General features: G+C 46.3%; 1 long non-coding RNA gene across 1 annotated transcript; it reads right to left on the bottom strand.

Annotated features, from left to right (window-relative positions):
• Nucleotides 1–84: 84 nt before the first annotated feature.
• LOC129146375 (uncharacterized) lies at nucleotides 85–6280 on the bottom strand. Its single transcript, XR_008553017.1, has 3 exons — nucleotides 6229–6280; nucleotides 3630–3725; nucleotides 85–285 (listed from the first exon to the last, which is right to left on the bottom strand). It is a non-coding gene; the product is annotated as an uncharacterized LOC129146375 (long non-coding RNA).
• Between the last annotated feature and the right edge of the window lie 756 nt (nucleotides 6281–7036).

Here is a 7036-nt window from a genome sequence, read left to right as displayed (position 1 = left end):
CCTGGTAACATCCCAGCAACAGATCCCTGTTCTATGTCCTCCGGGCACAGCTCACCTGCAGCAAGTTCTGGCTGAGCCCTGGCATTTCTCCTCCAGTTGCAGGATGTGGTTCTTGAGTTCCTGGCTCTGCTCTTTCAGACAGTTATTATTCTTCCACAGTTTGTTCAGAGTCTGCTCTTTCCCCTTCTCCAGTCTTCGCAGATGGTACATCTTCTCCTCTGACAGGAAGTTGATGAGATTCTCAAAGTCAGACTGGATTTTCTGTTTTTGAAGCTCTATGTTCTCCTAAAATACAGAAAGTGTGTTCAGAAGGGAAAACAAACCAAATGCTATTGTATGGATGAGTCAAAAAATGTGGTATCACATTTTGAAATCTGTTGGCCTTAGGAAGGAAAGCTCCATATATGTTCAAGGATGAATCCTTGAAGACAGGAAAAGTGAAGCTGGTCAGACACACATTGCAATATTATTCTAACATGAAGTACCTAATCAAATTCAGGCATAGAAAGTAGAGTGATGGTTACCAGGAGTGGTTTTTCTTAAGATTTATTTTTATTTATTTAGCATACAAAAACTGGGATGGAGGCCAGAGGTGTGGGGGTGAGAAGATTCACCAGAGACAGAGTGGGGAGCAGAACAGGCAGATCTACTTAAATACCCTACTAAGGGCCTACCCGGTGGCGCAGCAGTTGAGCGCTGGGTTGCGAAGCTGCCCACTGCCTCTGCAGCGCCTATTCGATCTCCGGCTGCTCCCAGCCACTGGAGGAGGGTCCCACATGGGAGGACGGTCCACATGGCCCGCAGACCTCTCCTGTCGCCCGCTGTTCCCCTCAGAAGTGTACTTCGGTCCTTCTGCCTGCTCTGCTCCCTGCTCTGGCTCTGGTGAATGCTCTCACCCTCCTGCGCTTCTGACAGTACCCAGTGCTTGTATAAATAAATAAAAATAAATCTTTAAAAAAAATTCTCAAAAACTATTTAAAAAAAAAATACCCTACTAAGGGGAGCAGCGGTAAAGACAGGAAAGGTCTTCTGTGCCCTATGTGGGCTAGCTCCTGGCTGGGGATTGAACTCATGCTGCTGTGGCTAGAGACAGCTTTATAGTGCTGAGACTTTAACCCCTTAACCACCAGGGAGGCCCTGTTACCAGGAGTTTTGAAGAGAGAGCAATGGGTATTGCTTAATGGGTGCAGAGATCCAGTTGGGAACAACGAAAAGTTTCTGCAGATAGAGTGAAAATGGTTGCACAATAGTGTAAAAGCACTGATGAACTTACATTCACAAAGTGTTAAAACAGCATTTTATGTTCTATTTCTTTAAGATTGGTTTATTTATGCATACAGGAACTGGGGATACAAGCCAGACATGTAGGGGGTTGAGAAGATTCATCAGAGCCAGAGTGGGGAACAGAACAGGTGGATCTACTGAAATACACTGCTAAGGGGAGCAGCAGGAGAGTCAGGAAAGGTCTGCTGCACCATGTGGGTGTCTCACTGGCCGAGGATCCAACTTGTGCTGCAGTGGCTGTGAATAGCTTCATAGGTTGCGTCTTAACCCCTTGTGCCACCAGCGAGGCCCAATGTTGTTATGTTTATTTTAACACACCCACACACACCAGGAAACATGCTCAGTTTCTGTGATATTATTATCCCCTACATCATTTGAATGTCCAGTTCCCCGCTGTATGTCAAGCCTGAGAGCAGGCACCAAAGTGTGGGAGAGGGTTACTCAACTGTCTATGGTGGTCTAATTGATCTCCTTTTTCCTTAGTCAAGTTGCAGGAGAACGTGGGGCAGGAAGCTAAATCATACACACACACGGAAATAGGTCAAGGTCAAATAATTGATCATTTATAGAGATAAAACCAAGGGTTGAAGGGGATGTTAGAAGGTAAATGTGAATCTTCAAACAGAGGCTTGTGATAAATATAACCAATCCTGAATTTAAGATGTCCAGGCTGGTAGAAAGAGTCTATGATTCTCAGCCTCAGCAGGGGGCAGTTTAGGTGACAGGCTTTGATCACAGATTCCAGAAATAATTATCCACCAAGAGAGGATTCACTATCATCATTATGGCTAAGACTGACGGAAATCAAATGACCCACCTGAAGGCCTCAGTTTTCATTTGGGACATACAGAATTGTAGTTTCACTTGGTGCTTTCTCTATTCATACCTTGTTTGACCATGACATTGTGCTACACCCCAAGTCTGTAGTGCAAGTGCATTTTTTTTTTTTTTTAAGATTTTTTATTTATTTATACAAGCACTGGGTACAGTCAGAAGCACGGGAGGGTAAGAGGATTCACCAGAGCCAGAGCAGCAAGCAGAAGGTAGATTTACTGAAATACACTGCTGAGGGGAGCAGCGGGTGGCAGGAGAGGGCTGCATGCCAGGTGGGATCCTCGCCAGCGGCCATGTGGGACCCTCGCTGGCAGCGGGGGATTGAACCAGCACTGAGGAGGCTGCAGGCAGCTTCGCAGCCCAGCGCTCTACTGCTGCAGTACCAGGGGAGACCCTCAAATGCATTCTTTTTTTTTTGTTTTAAGATTTATTTATTTATTTATACAAGTACTGGGTACAGTCAGACACAGGAGGGTGAGAGTATTCACAGAGCCAGAGCGGGGTGCAGAGCAAGCAGAAGACGAAGTACACTGCTGAGGGGAGCAGCGGGTGGTAGGAGAGGTGTGCGTGCCATGTGGGACCCTCCTCTTGTGGCCGGGAGCAGCCAGGGATCGAACCAGCGGTGCAGAGGCTGCGGGCAGCTTCGCAACCCAGTGCTCAACCGCTGCGCCACGGGGGAGGCCCTCAAGTGCATTATTGAAGCAGTTCTCAGCCTCCTCATGAGCTCTGCAAGTTTGAGTAATAAAATCTCACCTGCAGTGATCCTATTTTCAGGCTCCCAAAGGTGATTTCTAAACCTGGCAGGTGAAGTTCGAAAATATAGTAGATAAATTTGCCTATGTCAGCAGGTCGAGGCCTTCAAAGGTTGAGTTGTTAAAAATAGAAATCCAGGCCTCCCAGGTGGCGCAGCGGTTGAGCGCTGGGTTGCGAAGCTGCCCGCAGCCTCTGCTGCGCTGGTTCGATCCCCGGCTGCTCCCCGGCCACCGGAGGAGGGTCCCACATGGCGCGCAGACCTCTCCTGCTGCCCGCTGCTCCCCTCAGCAGTGTGCTTCGGTCCTTCTGCCTGCTCTGCCCCTGCTCTGACTCTGGTGAATTCTCTCACCCTCCTGCGCTTCTGACTGTACCCAGTGCATGTATAAACAAAACACAAACAAATAAATAAAAAAACATGCCTCTAGAAAATTAAAAAAATAATAATAATAAAAAAAAAGATTTAAAAATAGAAATCCAGTCAAGTTCTGGGTTCCAGGTAAGCAGACATACCAACTCTCGTCTCCTGACAGAGGCACAGGACAACTACGCAATTATTATTGAAAGGTTGAAGAAAATGGAGATAAATTCTCATAGATATAGACAACTAGTAGTATTAAAACTAAAAAAATGGATTCTTCTTGAGTTTGATCTGTGCTCTGGTGGACAGAGAATGAACAGCCTAATACTTTCCCAGTTATCGCCTCTCTTTAAATTCAAGGACAGAAAATAACTTGAGGTCAATAAACTCAAATTCTTACCTCCCATTTTGTCATTTGGTCTCTCGTGAACAACTTTGCACTCTTACATGTATCTTTCTGTGCTTTCAGTTTTGTCACAACTTCCTGGAGCTTCTCCTGAAGGAAAAAGGGCTGAGTTACGACTAGTCAATTTCACAAACCTTCACTTGGCACCTACAGGGTGCAACCGCCAATAAATAATTAACATTGAATATATTTTCAGGCCTTAACAAAGGACAAAATTATGAGGGCTGTAACATAACCGATCCTCAGCTGACACGAGGCGTTTCTAGGATTGTAACATCTTTCTGTGCTGTAGAAGTGGAGGCTTAGGAAGGGAGCAGTAACCTTCCAATGGGGCCATCACTGAAAGGTGGCTGAGATGTAATTCCCAGCTCATCTGCTGACCCAGAGCCTGAAATACAACCACCACTACAGCCTTCCAGGGACATGTTGCATATAGAACAGGATTATAATAACCTAACAGTATGTTTTATAAAATAATGTGTTGGACCAGTAATAAACACTACAGAGTGTATGAAACACGTGGGATATTTTACATCTTATGGTGAGTCAGGAAGGAGAGCCTAGGATGGCAGCTGAAGTTACAGAACCAGGTCATGGAGGGAGAGCCCTGTATCACCTGAAGAACAGTGTCATGACAGCAACTTACAGTGTTTAGTGTCCTCATCCAGCTGTAGAGTTACTTTTCAAACACTTTCTCACATTTTCAAGAGAAGCAATCTGAAGCTTACTAAACTGCTAGTCATGGTCCACAGTAAAAGAATTGCTCCTGCTCTCTGCAAACTCTTAAATATACTCATAACAACACAGTGCTCTCAAGAAAGTGTGAGGAATCTAGTTAGCAAAAGACTGATTTTCTCTTGCTCTGAGCCCAGTGCTATTCTCAACTCTACATCAAGAATGTATTTATAGCTTATGACAACCTCCGCTGTGTGTGGGGGTGGGGGGCTGGGAGGGGACACTGCAATCTCCACTGACAGATGGGGAAACCAAGTCATGTAGGCAATAACTAAGTTGCTCACTGATCCCATCTAGTAAGAACTGAAACTCTCGCTAGATTTTGACCTCCGCAGTCTGACTCCTGAGGTACATCCATCAGCTTGGGTTGCTTTATTTTTTACTATTTGGTGGGAAAGTTACGGGATCTGCCCCATTACAGTGATGAGCTGCTCATGGCATTACAGGGGGAGGTGAGTGCACTGAGGGTACTCAGGACTGACAAGCCCTGACACAGGATCCTGAACCTTCACATAAGACACAGGCACCTCAAGGATGAGGGGACACAGAGCCCGACTGGGGATGTTTCCTTCAAACGTCAACAAGGGCAGAGGAGGAATGAATCCCACTTCTTCATTCCTGCACAGCAAAGGGCAGCCTTACTCAGAGCTACTGAGTGAGAAACTTAGGAGGTGACTGAACATCTCTCAAGGCTTCATCACTCACCAATTATTTTGAAAACCTTTAACTGTCCTTCATGATCCTTGCTAAAACCTGTTTTCATCCCCTTTTCTTAGAGGACTAACTTTGTTTTTACTCCTTGATGTTTATTTTGTGCACGCAGAATGTTCTTTTAAATGTCAGCCTGGGGGCCTCCCAGGTGTCGCAGCGGTTGAGCACTGGGTTGAGAAGCTGCCCGCAGCCTCTGCAGCGCCGGTTCGATTCCCAGCTGCTCCCCGGCCACAGGAGGAGGGTCCCACATGGCGCGCAGACCTCTCCTGCCGCCCGCTGCTCCCTCAGCAGTGTACTTCGGTCCTTCTGCCCGCTCTGCTCCCCGCTCTGGCTCTGGTGAATTCTCTCACCCTCCGCGCTTCTGAGTGTACCCAGTGCTTGTGTAAATAAATAAATAAATTTTTTTTAAAAAGTTAAAAAAAAAATAAATAAATGTCAGCCTGATCTTTCCCTCCACAAATAAATCCCAACTGTGAACGAGTAGACTCTGAGTGACACTCAAGTTCTTTCCTCGACTTCCTTTCTCATGCCCTCACCTGCCAGTTCCAGCACACACACCCTGACAAGGTACTAGAATGTCAGGCAAGCTGCTGTGACAGGTGGTCTGCCTGAGTGGAATCTTGTTTTTTCTCCACACGGTTATTTATATTTTCCTGTCAGGACTCACTTCTGGGCAGTCTCCCCTATACCCATTCAGGCTCTTAAGTTCCCCCCTTCACCACCCACACCAAGGGACATGAGGCAGCCTGTGTTCCTTTTGTTAATCCTTGTAGACTGGAGGCTATCTAACAGTTAGAGATTCGGACCTATGGGATCAGATGATTTCCTGTACTCTTGCATGTTGTGGTGTCTCCAATTATATATTCGAGATGAGGCCATGAATGAGGCAGGTTGGCAAAGAGCACAATGTATTGTCCAGAAGTTCATCACAGGAAGTTCTTACAAGAATGGGTTCTGACCAATGTTGAAGTTTGGCATAGATCATCAAGACTTGACTCACTGGGATCATAATAAATTATTATTCAGAAAATAACATGATGGAAACAACTCTTCAGGGTCACAATCTTGGTGTTCAGACTAACTAATTTCAATGAAAATGTGCAACATAAGAGGAAGTACTTGCTGAAAGGTTTGGCCACTCACTCACCTTGTAGCCTGGACATACGTCCTCCACTAGAGCCGTGCTGTGTCCTCTGTGCTGGGGGAGCGCTCACAGCGCCAGCAGATGAGCTGCCCGTCGTCCTCACAGAACAGGTGGAGCCGCTCCTCGTGTTCCTCACACAGCCTCTCACGCTCCAGCTCCTTGATGCTCTCAATGAGGTTTTCCAGCGGCTTGTTGGGTCGGAGACTCTCCCTTTGAAATGATGTTCCACACAAGGGACAGGGACGCATCATCACAATAAACACACAATGGAGACTCTTACCAAAGTAGGCAGTTATGCACTGGCGGCAGAAGCTGTGCCCACAGTGGATGCTCACAGGCTCCTTCATCAGCTCCAGGCAGATGGAGCACGTGGCTTCCTCCCTCATCCTCTTGATCCCTGAAAGTGAGGCCATGGCTCTTTCTGAAATTATCTATAGGCAGAGATGGATCAGACAAGATTTTCCAAGTGAAGAATTAAGCTTCACCTGAGCCTCTGAGCCTGCACAGGTGTTGAAGTCTCTCTGAAGACATAATGGATTGAAAAATGCCTCACACATCCCTGTGTGGTAGAATAGGTTGAACCCTGCCACGTTTGCCCCATTCAGTTTAGATTAAAATTCAATGATAACATTTAAATTCAATGTTTGAGTCCCACCAGCCATTATTCAATGCTTCATACCTGCCAATATCCAAGTGCCAATATTCCCACCATATCCAAGTGAACAACATTCCCTCATGGCAGAAAGTGTTCTTTGATCAGGTAGTAGGAGAGATAGAGAAGCAGACAGGTTTGCTAGCAAAAGTGGTAGGA

The sequence above is a fragment of the Talpa occidentalis genome, unplaced genomic scaffold (genome assembly GCF_014898055.3).
Source record: "Talpa occidentalis isolate TD23 unplaced genomic scaffold, MPIMG_talOcc4v2.1 talOcc4.2, whole genome shotgun sequence".
In the NCBI taxonomy this organism is placed as follows: Eukaryota; Metazoa; Chordata; class Mammalia; order Eulipotyphla; family Talpidae; genus Talpa; species Talpa occidentalis.
Note: the sequence above shows the minus strand (reverse complement) of the source record. Positions and strands in the feature narration are given on the sequence as shown.